Below are 10759 nucleotides of genomic sequence, written 5' to 3' on the forward strand. Positions count from 1 at the left end.
TGGCATTCTGTTCTGGCCAGGTGTGGTGCGAGGGCAGCTCCACAGAGCCTGTTGTTTGTATCCGGGAGACAGCCCTGGCTCTTGGTCTCCACCCTGCATCTGAGAGATTATTAAAACTGAAATCAGTTCACTTTAAAAGACAGGTCGCTTAGGGAATACTACACGTAGATAAAACAACCTGTGCGGACAAGGGATTAGTTACCTAATCCCAAATAGAATACAGCAAGACCTACTGTGTAGAAGTTTATTTTTTACTTTTGTACAAATACACGAAGGACAAAGGTCCTCCTCTTCCAGTACCAGTTACCTGGCTTTTTTCCAATCTCCATCCTCATGCCTATCTGGGCAGGGTCTGATGCATGGTCTGCTGCCAGCCATGTGTGTGCACATATGTGTGTATGAGTGTGCCTCTTTGTGTGTGCGTTTATTGTCGGTTACGCTTCGGTGGAAACAGAAACTGTCACGATGAGAGGGTTAGAATCCTAGAGTGGGGAGGGGTCGCCTCACCCGTCCCCTGGGTCAGAGTGCATGTCACAGAAGAAACAAGAGGCTGGGCCAGGCATCAGACATTGTCCTTTTTCTGAGTGAAATCTTGCATGCAGGTGGAAACTGTGAACAGAGCTGTCCTGTGGAAGCTAGCGAAGGGGGCCCACATTGCTGGCCCCTCGGTGCCCCCAGCCCAGTGCAGGAGCCTCCCGTGCCAGCGTCTCCCATCTGACTGCACGAGTTGAGTGGGGGGTGGAATATCCACCTGCCATGCAGCCCTGTGGAGTGACCCTAGGGTGTGACCGTGGCTCTTTGCAAATAAGTCCGTACTGTTCCCCGTGGATGAGACCCCTGGATTAGCAGGAAATGTCGCCGAGTCCATTACTGGTCAGGGATCACGGAAGAATGTCATTGCTCTTCAACTGAAAGTGCATCCTGCTTCTCCAGCTGCGCCCTGCATTGGGAACAAGCTGCGTGTGGCTCCCGCTATTGCCACGGCAGTTAATTAAACCCCTGATCCAGTAAATATCACTGCAGCCAAACAAAAAAGTCAGCCTCCTTCGCCCTGACCTCAGCGTCCTCAACAAGGTCTGTATTGCAGGCACTTAAAGGCCCCTGGTCTGGGTCTGTCTGCCACCCAGTGCCTCGCTGGTCCCAGGTGGCTGAGACCTTGTAGAGGCTCTTCCTTTCTGCAGAGACTGCCTTAGTGTAGGAGAGGCTGACAGGCTGGTGTCGGGTCTGGGAGGCCTGGCCCAGGGGGATGCTGGTGGGTGGAAGAGACCCCTTTCCTCTTGCGCTTGTCCCCATGTGGGAGCCACAGCAGGTCCCTGGCTGTCACTTACCTGTGGTGCCTCCAGCAGCTTGCCCCTGCATCTTCTCAGCTGCTGAAAGACTGACATCTGTCCTGCCTCCAAGGACTATTGTGAGACTCAGACAAGAAAAGATCTCACAGTCAATTTACAACTGGTTTCAAGGGCAGCAGTGGGGGCGGGTCTGGAAGATGGTCCACAGTGTAAGGCTGGGGAACTGAGACCCGAGGGAGGCAAGTGCCCACAGTGGCCGGGAGGTGGGGGAGCGCGTCCTGCACACGAGGGCAGGGGAAGCTGTGAAAAGGTGTCCAAGCTCCTTAGCTGCACAGGAGGTTGCCGTTCCTGGTGGGGGCAGACTCAAGACTCCAGGAGAGAAACCCAGCTTTCGTGGAGTTGACTTTTGAAAATCCTCCTGGATTCAGGGATTAGAAAGCAAAGCAAAGAGGATCTTGATTTCCAAGCTGTGGGGTGACCTTTAGTTAATGGAGCTTGAGTTTAAAAAGGCAGAAACGTGGTGAGGCAGAGACTGATGGGCCTGCGGGGACAGTGGGAACCTGGCACGGTGGGAACCAGACACCCGAGCAGCTTCCTGAAATCCTGAGGGCTTCCGACAGAGCCCTGGACACATGTGCTGGCCTGGCCATTGCTGGCCGGTTTGCCGGGGGCCTCAAGGGGGCAGCAGGCTCCCTGTTTGCACCTGGGTTCCAAGCCAGGCCAGGCCTCGGAATGCAAGAGTTCCCCACAGCAAGCTTGGAGATGCCTTTGCTGGTCCCTTCTCCAGTCCTGGGATCGGGAGGCTCAGCCGGGAGGGTCACGGGGAACAGGCCACTGCTAAGCTTGGTCCCTGAAGCCATGGGCTCCGTGGGGTGCTGGTTTTAGGTAACAGATTCCTTGTGTTTTAGTCAGGCCGCTTGTAGGGGAGGTCGCCATAGTAACCAAACAGCATTCCTGGGCTAATGATGGGAGCTTTCCAATAACCAGCCTGTCAGTCACTGCTCCCACCCCAGACCTGGCAGCCTGCCAGACTAGTTTTGAAAGCCCGGGTTATTGGGCTGACAGAAAAGGAGCAAACTGCTTTGCCCTTCCCTTCCGCTCCCCTCGGTGGCAGGGCCGCGTCCTCCCACCCCTCCTGGGTTTCTGGCCAGCCCAGCCCAGGTCCTGGGGGCCTTGGAAGGTCCTGGGGGAAGGGGTGTCGGAGCCCTAGGGAGCTCTCCCCAGAGCAGGAGCTATAGGGCCCTCTTGACAAGCCAGAGCTCACCCCTCGTAAGCAAATGGAACCGGTCACAGCATCTCCCCCAGGAAACCTGGGCTGTTTTGGAAAATGTTTGAGCTGAGAACTAGGCATTAGCTGGGGCCAGACTGTGACTGAGTCCGCCTAAGGCCAAGTTGGCCTCGAGGGTACCCCTCTGATCTCTCCCTGGCCTGCCTCACCTTTTTCTCAGGTTGCGTGTGATAAATTTCTAGTGGTGCATTCCACTGAGCAGAAGGGATCAGAGTCCCGGGGCTTCTGTTAATGTCTCTGACTTAAACCCAGCGTGTTTATTGGATGGTTCTTATTAGGGACTTGGAGCAGATCAAAGGGACGCTTAAAATACCAGCACTCCAGTGAGGGGGCTGGAATCAAAGGTATTAGCACAAACATAGTTTATCACTTTGCCAGGTTCATGAAACATTTTTGGCTGCCACATCCCCTGATGAGGACAAGGCGCCACGGGGTAAACTTGCAGGCCATGTGGTGGAGGGAAGTGTTAAACCAGGCATAATCACTGGCACCGGCACACTCTTCCCCAAAGGTCAGTTCCTCATCGGTGAAGCTAGTCTGACATTCAGCATTTCCCTTCGCTGGTGGTTCTTTGGAGCCCTCCTGAAACCTCACTCCATGTGACACTGCAGTCAGAGAGTCTTCTCTCCCTGTAGCCTCTGCTCACCCTCCAACTAGGAGGGTAGATGACCTAGGTTATTTTGTTTGGGGAAGAAGAAGGAAAGGAAGGAAGACAGATATTTGCAGGTTTTTCCAAAAGGAATTCTGTGTTTTAAAGCTGTTTTAGCTCTTTGCTCCCTGATCTCACGCCTATCAACGTTTTCTGGTGGCAGACACTGTGGCCTGGGGCCCTTGGCTTTCAAGCAAGAGTGGCCAGCCTTTCTGCCCCTGGGAGAGGGCTCAGGAGGCGAATTCGTGCCCATGAAGTAGGGCTGGCCTCCCCTCTGCAGTGGGTGGTCTTCAGGTCCCCAGGTCTGCTCACTGGGCAGAGATTATAGACCAAGACCAAGGTGTTTGCTTCTTGATGTCTTATACCTGGCTGGGAGCCAACTTTTGTTCCATCTAAGGACCTGCTTTCTGGAAGTTCTTCCACCCCAAAATGGTTATGGAATGGCTCTGTGTGGTTTGTGTTCATATCTTTCAAGGTCAAGAATTTGTGTTTGGAGAGTCACCTGGAGGTAACTGGAGGTGACCTGCAGCTGAGGGAAGCTGGGCCAGCCATCGGTCAGCACAGATAAGGCTGTGGGTGCCATGGGCGCAGGCGGCTATTCTGCGGGTGGGCCAGAGCTTTTGAAGCAACGAGGCGCTAACTCCTGGACGTGGAAGCTTATGGGCTGTCGATTTTAAACGTCGGATCACGTTGAATGAATCCATTAAGAGGTAGAGGATCCGTGTGAACCTTAAAAGACTGGGGGACATGAGTCAGTGTAATCCTCCAGAACCAAGGAAAAATTACTGGTTTTTTAGGGCTGAGAAAAGCTGCCATAAGTGTCCCTTGCAAGTTAGGGATTAGTCTATGGGAAGATAATAAAGATGGGCCTAACTGTGGCCCTCTCCCTTTTAGGGAGGTCCCTCCTGTTAGAGCTTTAAAATAATATCCTCAAAGAGCAAGTGTGTGAGCTTAGTCAGTTAATTGCCCTGGTGGAGTCTCTCCCAGAGGCATGGCATTTAGAGGAGCCTGAGACCTGTGTCCTTCAGCACTTCCCTGGCCAGGGTGAGAGCCAGGTGATTACAGCCCTTGGAGGCGAGGGAGTGGCTGGTTCCTACTCATATACGGGCTGCTCCTCCCCTTCTCCCTGCCCCGGCCTCTGAGCCCCACCTCCAAGCCTTCAGACCCGTCCCTGCCAGTCCAGCTCCAAGGAGTACCTTACCTCGCCTTGCTTCCAAATGCTGCCCATCCTCAGAGACTCCGCTTGGGCTCTACTTTGCCTTGAAGCTCCTGTACTCAGAGCTGAACCACTCAACTGAGTGTCTGATTCCCTTCCTCTGTTTCATTTCCTAATTGCCTTGGATGTGTTTCTTGAGCTTCCCCGAGAGTGTGGAAGCACCTTTGGGGCAGAGATTATGGCCTGTCCTCTGCCTCCCCTTCCTCCCTGTAGGGAACCCACAGCTGGACACCCAGCACCCCACTAGACCCCCCCCCGATGGGTAGACCGTAGGAGTTGTTTTGTTTGTTGTTCTGGAAGGAGGGAAGGGAATACATGGGCATGTTGGCTCTTACAGCCCTCAGAGCGCTCTCATACCCCTTAACCCTGTTTTGTTGTTGCTTTGGTTTGATTTGTTGACTTTTTGGTCTTTCCAACCCTCCTACTCTAAAGGTAAAGAAACTACGGGAGAGTTAGATGGCCTCTCAAGGTCAGAAAGCTGATAAGTGGCAAAGCAGGGAGCAGAACCCAAGGCAGCTGATTGACCGAACAACCCTGGTACGCTTGAACCCCAAGTGCTTCAATAATAACAAAATAACAACACCCCCAGTGCTTGCTCTGTGCCAGGCACTGCTCTAAGCACTTTTCGTGCATTCACTCATTTAATCCCCTCAGCAACTGTGGGAGGTGTAGGAACTATTCTTACTCCCACTTGCCAGATGAGGAAACAGAGGCGCAGAGGGCTTACGTAAGCAACTGTACATAATAGGGGCTAGGTAAGTAGTAATGACAGGTCATACGTGGACTGAACCGTTTATGAGGTGCTAGGCCTTTTATGTGCATTGTTTCCTCATAACAGCCCCCGGGGTGTAGTGATACTGTCATTCCCATTTTACAGATAAGAAACTGAAGCTCTGAGAAGTTGAAATGACTGGCCAGGGGGTACATGGCTACAAGAAGGGAAGCTGGGATTTGAACTTGGGTCATCAGACTTGGGCCCCGTTTTCCAGGACAAGACCCACTTCCTGTAGAAGCCCACACTGCGTGCAGGCTCTGGCCTCCTGGCTGAGGAGTTAGACTTTCCAGAGGCGTGGCCGCCTGACTCAGAGAATAGCCTGCTTTTTCCACTCAATTATGTGTTTTCTATAAAAATAGAACTCTTCATTAAAACAATACAGCACAGCCATCAGCTGGAATTACTAATTACCGTCCTTTAAAGAGATAATACCCCCTTTTGTGCATTCACCATACCTGCCGCCACCCTCTCCCCCACTACAGAGAGCCAGGAGCCAGAAGCCAGGGCCCCGGAACGCACACATGGGGCAGTGGGGGAGAGTTTCTGCAGGATGCTCTGCAGCTTTGTTTCCTTGGTTCCTGGTCCTGGGGACCCTACAGCTTTCCAGGCCTCGGTGAATCCTTGTGACTCAACTTTCTTCTTCTGTTATCCAGCAAAGATTTGTTGAGTGACATTAGGTGAGGCACTGGGGAGACAGAGATAAGAAAGACGGGGTTCTGCCCCGAGCGTAGGGTCTGGTAGGAAAGACCGGTGGTAATGATGGAGCGGTCTCAGGATGAGGGCTGACCTTTCTTGAGGGGTGGCTGTGTACCGGGGCTGGCTGCCTTGACAGTTTCTGTTGCCCTTAGTCCTCCCAACAAACCTCCTTGGTGGTGGTGCCATTACTGTCCCTATTTTGCCAACATCCGGTAGAGCTCAGGGAGGTGAAGGCACCTGCTAGGAAGCAGCAGGACCTGGAGGTGTACCTGCATTGCCTGATGCCAAAGGCCGTGTTTCAGCACGACATCCTCCTGTTTGCTGGGGAGTGAGTCACGGGCCAGAGGTGGTTCCCTCAGGTACACAGCAGGTACCGTGTTCAAGTGTTTATTGCACATGCTGAGTAAATTTTATAGGGAACTTCTTTCAAGGAACATGAAAGTAAAAACATGGCCTGTTGTGCGTGCCTCCCACACAGCCCGTGTCCTTCCCTGCAGCCAGCTCTGCTCTGCCCGCATCCCCACTGCCACCGAGAGTGGGGTGCTGGGGTGAGCAGCAGGGAGGGGACACCGGGGAAGATGGTTGGAGGCCCTGGGTGAGGGGGATGGACGAGATGACCTCTGACCCCAGGACAGTGCTTGCTTAGCCAGAGCTGCTGTCACAAAAATATCCCCCGTTTGCAAAATAATTCTTTTTTTAAAAAAAAGGTTTGGAAAGGCTCATGCTCACCCAGTTCTGAGCAGGCCCACTCTGAGATGGTTCCTGTTCACAGCAGTGGAAAGAAATGATGTGTCTTAGCTTCAAATGGGAATAGCTCCAAGTCTTAATCCTTTTGACAAATAATTAGCAGGCTGATCCTGGCCCAGGAGTTCAAACCAGGCAGGGCCTGGGAGGAGAGAGAGGAGGCGGGTGCTAGGCCCACCCGAGCTTTCCCCTGGGAACCTCCATCATCAGCCCTTGGCCAGAGCAATCACGAAGACTGGCAAAGCCAGTGACCTGTGGCGACACCCAGAGACGCCGACCTCACTGGTGTCTCTCTTCCCCCACTGGAGGAGGGCTGGCCCAGATGCAGACAGACAGACTGACTGACTGCAGGGCTGAGGTCGTTCACGGTTCAGCAGGGGCTGGCTCTGTTCAGGTCCGACGGGCACCTGTCTTTGGCCCCAGGTGCTGACCCATATAGGTGACTCGGAAGGTGGCCGGCGTGGGCTGCCAAGGCTCCAGTGGCCGTGAGGGAGGGCGTGTGCTCTTAGAGGGTGGGCCCGCGGCTACACTGGGCCTCCTTGCCAGGAACAGGGTGCACATGCCTCAGCCTTTGGAGCGCGCAGAGTGCCAGGACCCGGGACTCTCCTCCCCGCAGCCCAGCAGCCTCACCCCTGCAGCGGGGACAGAGGGCATGGCATTTACACTGACGCTTGCTCCTTCGCCTTCCCCAGAGAGAACTCTCACTTTCACATCTGCCTTCAGATGCGATGGCGGCGCTGCAAAGGCATTCGGCCTTAAAAGACCTCAGTGTTTATTCTACATCTTAAAAAACAGGAAGGTGGTTGCAAGACAAGGTCACGGCCGAGGTTCGTTCACCCTGACCAGGTTGGCTGTGGCTCTGTCCTTCCCCTCTGATCCTCTTCCTTTCTCATGCCCATCTTTGGTCCCAGGAGCCACCTGGAGCCAAAGGTGCCACCTGCCTTGCTGAACAGGCCATGAAGCTCTGGGGTTTTCTGAGAGCCTTCAGAGACACCTGGCCTGGACACTGCTTTTGGGGGTCTGCTAGGCCTGCATTTTTAAAGGAATCCCTTCCCTGAGCCTTGGGCAGGCCTGTGCTTAAGGACTTAGTACAGCTGTGGGTTTCTCAGCTGCTGCTTCTGGGTCATCACAGTTCATCCTGCAGGAGTCCCTGGGGCAGACAGGGCAAGAGACTCCACTCCTATTTCACAGGTTTGGAACCTGTGACATGCCCAGCTGGGTAGCAGCAAAGCTGGGACCTTGGTTCGGGTTTCTCACTCCTGGGCCAGTGTCTGTCTACCGAGTGACGTTACAGTGCAGGGTTAGGACAGCAATGTGGCCATTCCTCTTCCGGAATGGCTTTTGTCAGGTCGTTGGAGGGCTGCAAGATTCCAATACCCCAGCCTTCCTGTCTCAGAGACTCTCCTCAGTTGTGCTTTTGGCTCTGCCTGGGTGACCGTCCTCTGGGATGAAGACCCCCAGTCATGTGGAGCCAGACGCTTTCATGTCACGTCCAGAACTCCCTGTTCCTCCCCAGGCCCTGGGAAACTTTGCTTCTGGACAGCTTAAAGTGGAATCAGCCAGCCCTTTGCTTGTGGGCTGCGTGAGTCCAGCCCTGTCTGCAGCTCTGAGGCATCAGTGAGCAGATTCCCCGCCTGCCTCCTAGCCAGGAGCCAGCAGCGGGACGTGGGGCTGCCACAAGCCGGCTCTGATTCAACATGGATTGCGAGACGCAGAGCGTGGCTGGAGGGTTGTAACAACACGCATTTTCATAGTGTTAAGCTAAGCGGACACCATGTGCTCGGCTCTGTGCCAGGCACCGGGGAGGCGAGGAGGGCACTGACATGGAGGGAGGCAGGGTCCTGTCCTGCAGGCAGTCGTCATCCAGGTGGGGGGACGCGGCAGGACACAGGACAAGATAAATGGTAGTTTTGCCATCTATAGGCAGGACTGGCTGCAGACTGTTTCTAGAGTATTTGAATTTTTCAATGCCTGATATGAGTTTATCTTCATTGTTAAAAGCATAAGCCTCTGTGGCAAAAAAGAAAAATGTGTGTGTACACACACACACACACATACATACACATATGAGAGAGAGTAATTAAGTGCTAACTGAAGATTGTCCTGAGCGTTCAGAGAAGGGCAGGGGTGGCCACGCTTCTTGGAGGAGGACTGGAACCGTCGGATTAAAATTGTGGGTTTTTTTTTTAAGTCTCAGAATCCTTTCTCCCGATGACATTTTAGACTCATTCGGCATATAAAACAGGTATGCCAGGGGCTGGGCTGTTTGAAGGGAGCGGGGAGCCCGGGCTCGCCCCCTCTGTTCCCCAGCCCTCGCTGCAGCGGCCTCCACACGGCCCCATCCACGAAGCACGGTGCTCTGATGAGGCTTTGGCCTGTTGGTGTGGACCCCACCAGCCACAGTGGCACCCTAGGGCACTGCCAGCCTCCTTGTACCATTGTGTGAAGAACTGGGCCACCCATCCTGGCAGATGGAATGGAGAGGGAGCCCTGTGCTCCAGCAGGACCAGTGGTTTGGTTGTCTCAGAAGAGGGGCAAGGAGCGGGGTTGTTTGCTGATCCCCGTTGCCAGGCGGAAAGGGTTCAGTGGTGAATTAGAGGCATGGCCGCTGCGTGTGGATGACTAAGTCCCCACGATGTAGTAAAGGCCGTGGGGGTTGGGGCGGGGGGCAGCCCCCATGGGGACGCACAGAAGGTCAGAGGGTGACATCTGGTTAGGAGTTGGCCGGATGTCAGAGAGGAAGGGTGAGCCCCGGCAGGGGCGACAGTGTGAAACGAAGCCTGTCCTGCACTGCAGGGAGCCGCTTATACCCTGTGAGCAGCCCACAGGTACCCAAGGTCATGGGGAGAGGTGGCAGGAATGGAAGGTGGCACGGACAGTCGGGGCAGGGCCCCTTGTTGAGGAAGACGGTTCTGGCAGTGCTGAACTGCGAGACCAAGGAAATCTCAGGAGCTGATCTGGAGCCTCCCAGGATCTGGGAGTGAGGGATCCAACCAGAGGGTGACTGTCGGAGTGCTTGCCCCAGCCCAGAAAGGATGTGTGGTTGGGGTGAGAAATTCCGCTCCGGGTCACTCATGCTAATGGAATGTCAGAGTCTGCGTTGGTAGAAGTCACTGTAATGCCAGCTCAGCTTTCAGCCACTTCTCTTCTGGGCACACGGTGTGGCCAGGTCTGCCACGGACCCCTGCTGGCTCTCAGGGGCGCAGGCAGCAGTAGGGGGAAGGGCCGGGGCGGAGAGGGGCGAGCTGCAGAGGAGGCCTGTCTGGGGAGATTTGGGAGCAGGGGAATGCTGCAGGGCTGGTCTGCCCAGGGTCGGCTCCCAGTGGCCCTGCCCCAGGAAGGTGCAGTCTTGGAGTGGACTAAGCCTGGGTGTCCCCACCCTCCAGGGGGAGGAGCTTTCACTCGCACCAACACCTGTTCCAGCCGCAGGCCCTCCCCCTCCCCCTCCCCCATGCTTCTCTTCCCTCCCCCAGCTCCCAACCGTATCCCACGCCACCCTCCTCTTCATCAAACACCAGCCCCGGCAAGACCCCTCATCTTTTCTTTCCTTGCACTGAGTCTGATCCAAAAATACAGCCCTGGATTCTCTGGGCAATTTGTCATTTTTAGCACTGATTGTCACCTTGAAGGCAGAAATTGTGTCTTCTTTTTCATGTTCCTAAAGCAGAGGCTCCTAATACTTGTGGAGCGTTGGACCTTTTGAGAGTCAGGGAAAGGGGAGTGGGGATGGCAGGACCAGGGTCCCCAGCAGCTCCCACCGGGGTACTGAGACCACGTTCCTGACCAGGCCTGTGCAGTCTGCGCTGTGGGGAACACGCTTTCTGCCCTCTGGACCTCGTAGGCCTGCCGGGCGATTCGTTAGTAAATGTTCTAAGGAGGGTGCAGGGCATCCTGAGAGTCTGGGAAGGCTTCCTGGGGGAGGTGGGATTTACAGTTGAGCATGGGGGAAGGGATGAGAAAGGAGAGGAGAGGCCATGTGGTGGTGGAGACGACCCTGTGAGCAGGGCAGAGAGGGACATGGATTTTTTTTTTTTTTTTTTTTTTTTTTTTTTTTTTTTGCGGTACGCAGGCCTCTCACTGTTGTGGCCTCTCCCGTTGCGGA

The 10759-nt window shown here is 54.7% G+C and overlaps 1 protein-coding gene across 6 annotated transcripts in view; it reads left to right on the plus strand.

Moving 5' to 3' along the window:
• LOC102988495 (tetratricopeptide repeat protein 7A) overlaps positions 1 to 10759 on the plus strand; it is a 90690-nt gene that overhangs the window by 36438 nt on the left and 43493 nt on the right. The gene's annotated exons all lie outside the window — the stretch shown is intronic.

This window comes from Physeter macrocephalus, unplaced genomic scaffold (assembly GCF_002837175.3).
Source record: "Physeter macrocephalus isolate SW-GA unplaced genomic scaffold, ASM283717v5 random_145, whole genome shotgun sequence".
NCBI lineage: Eukaryota > Metazoa > Chordata > Mammalia > Artiodactyla > Physeteridae > Physeter > Physeter macrocephalus.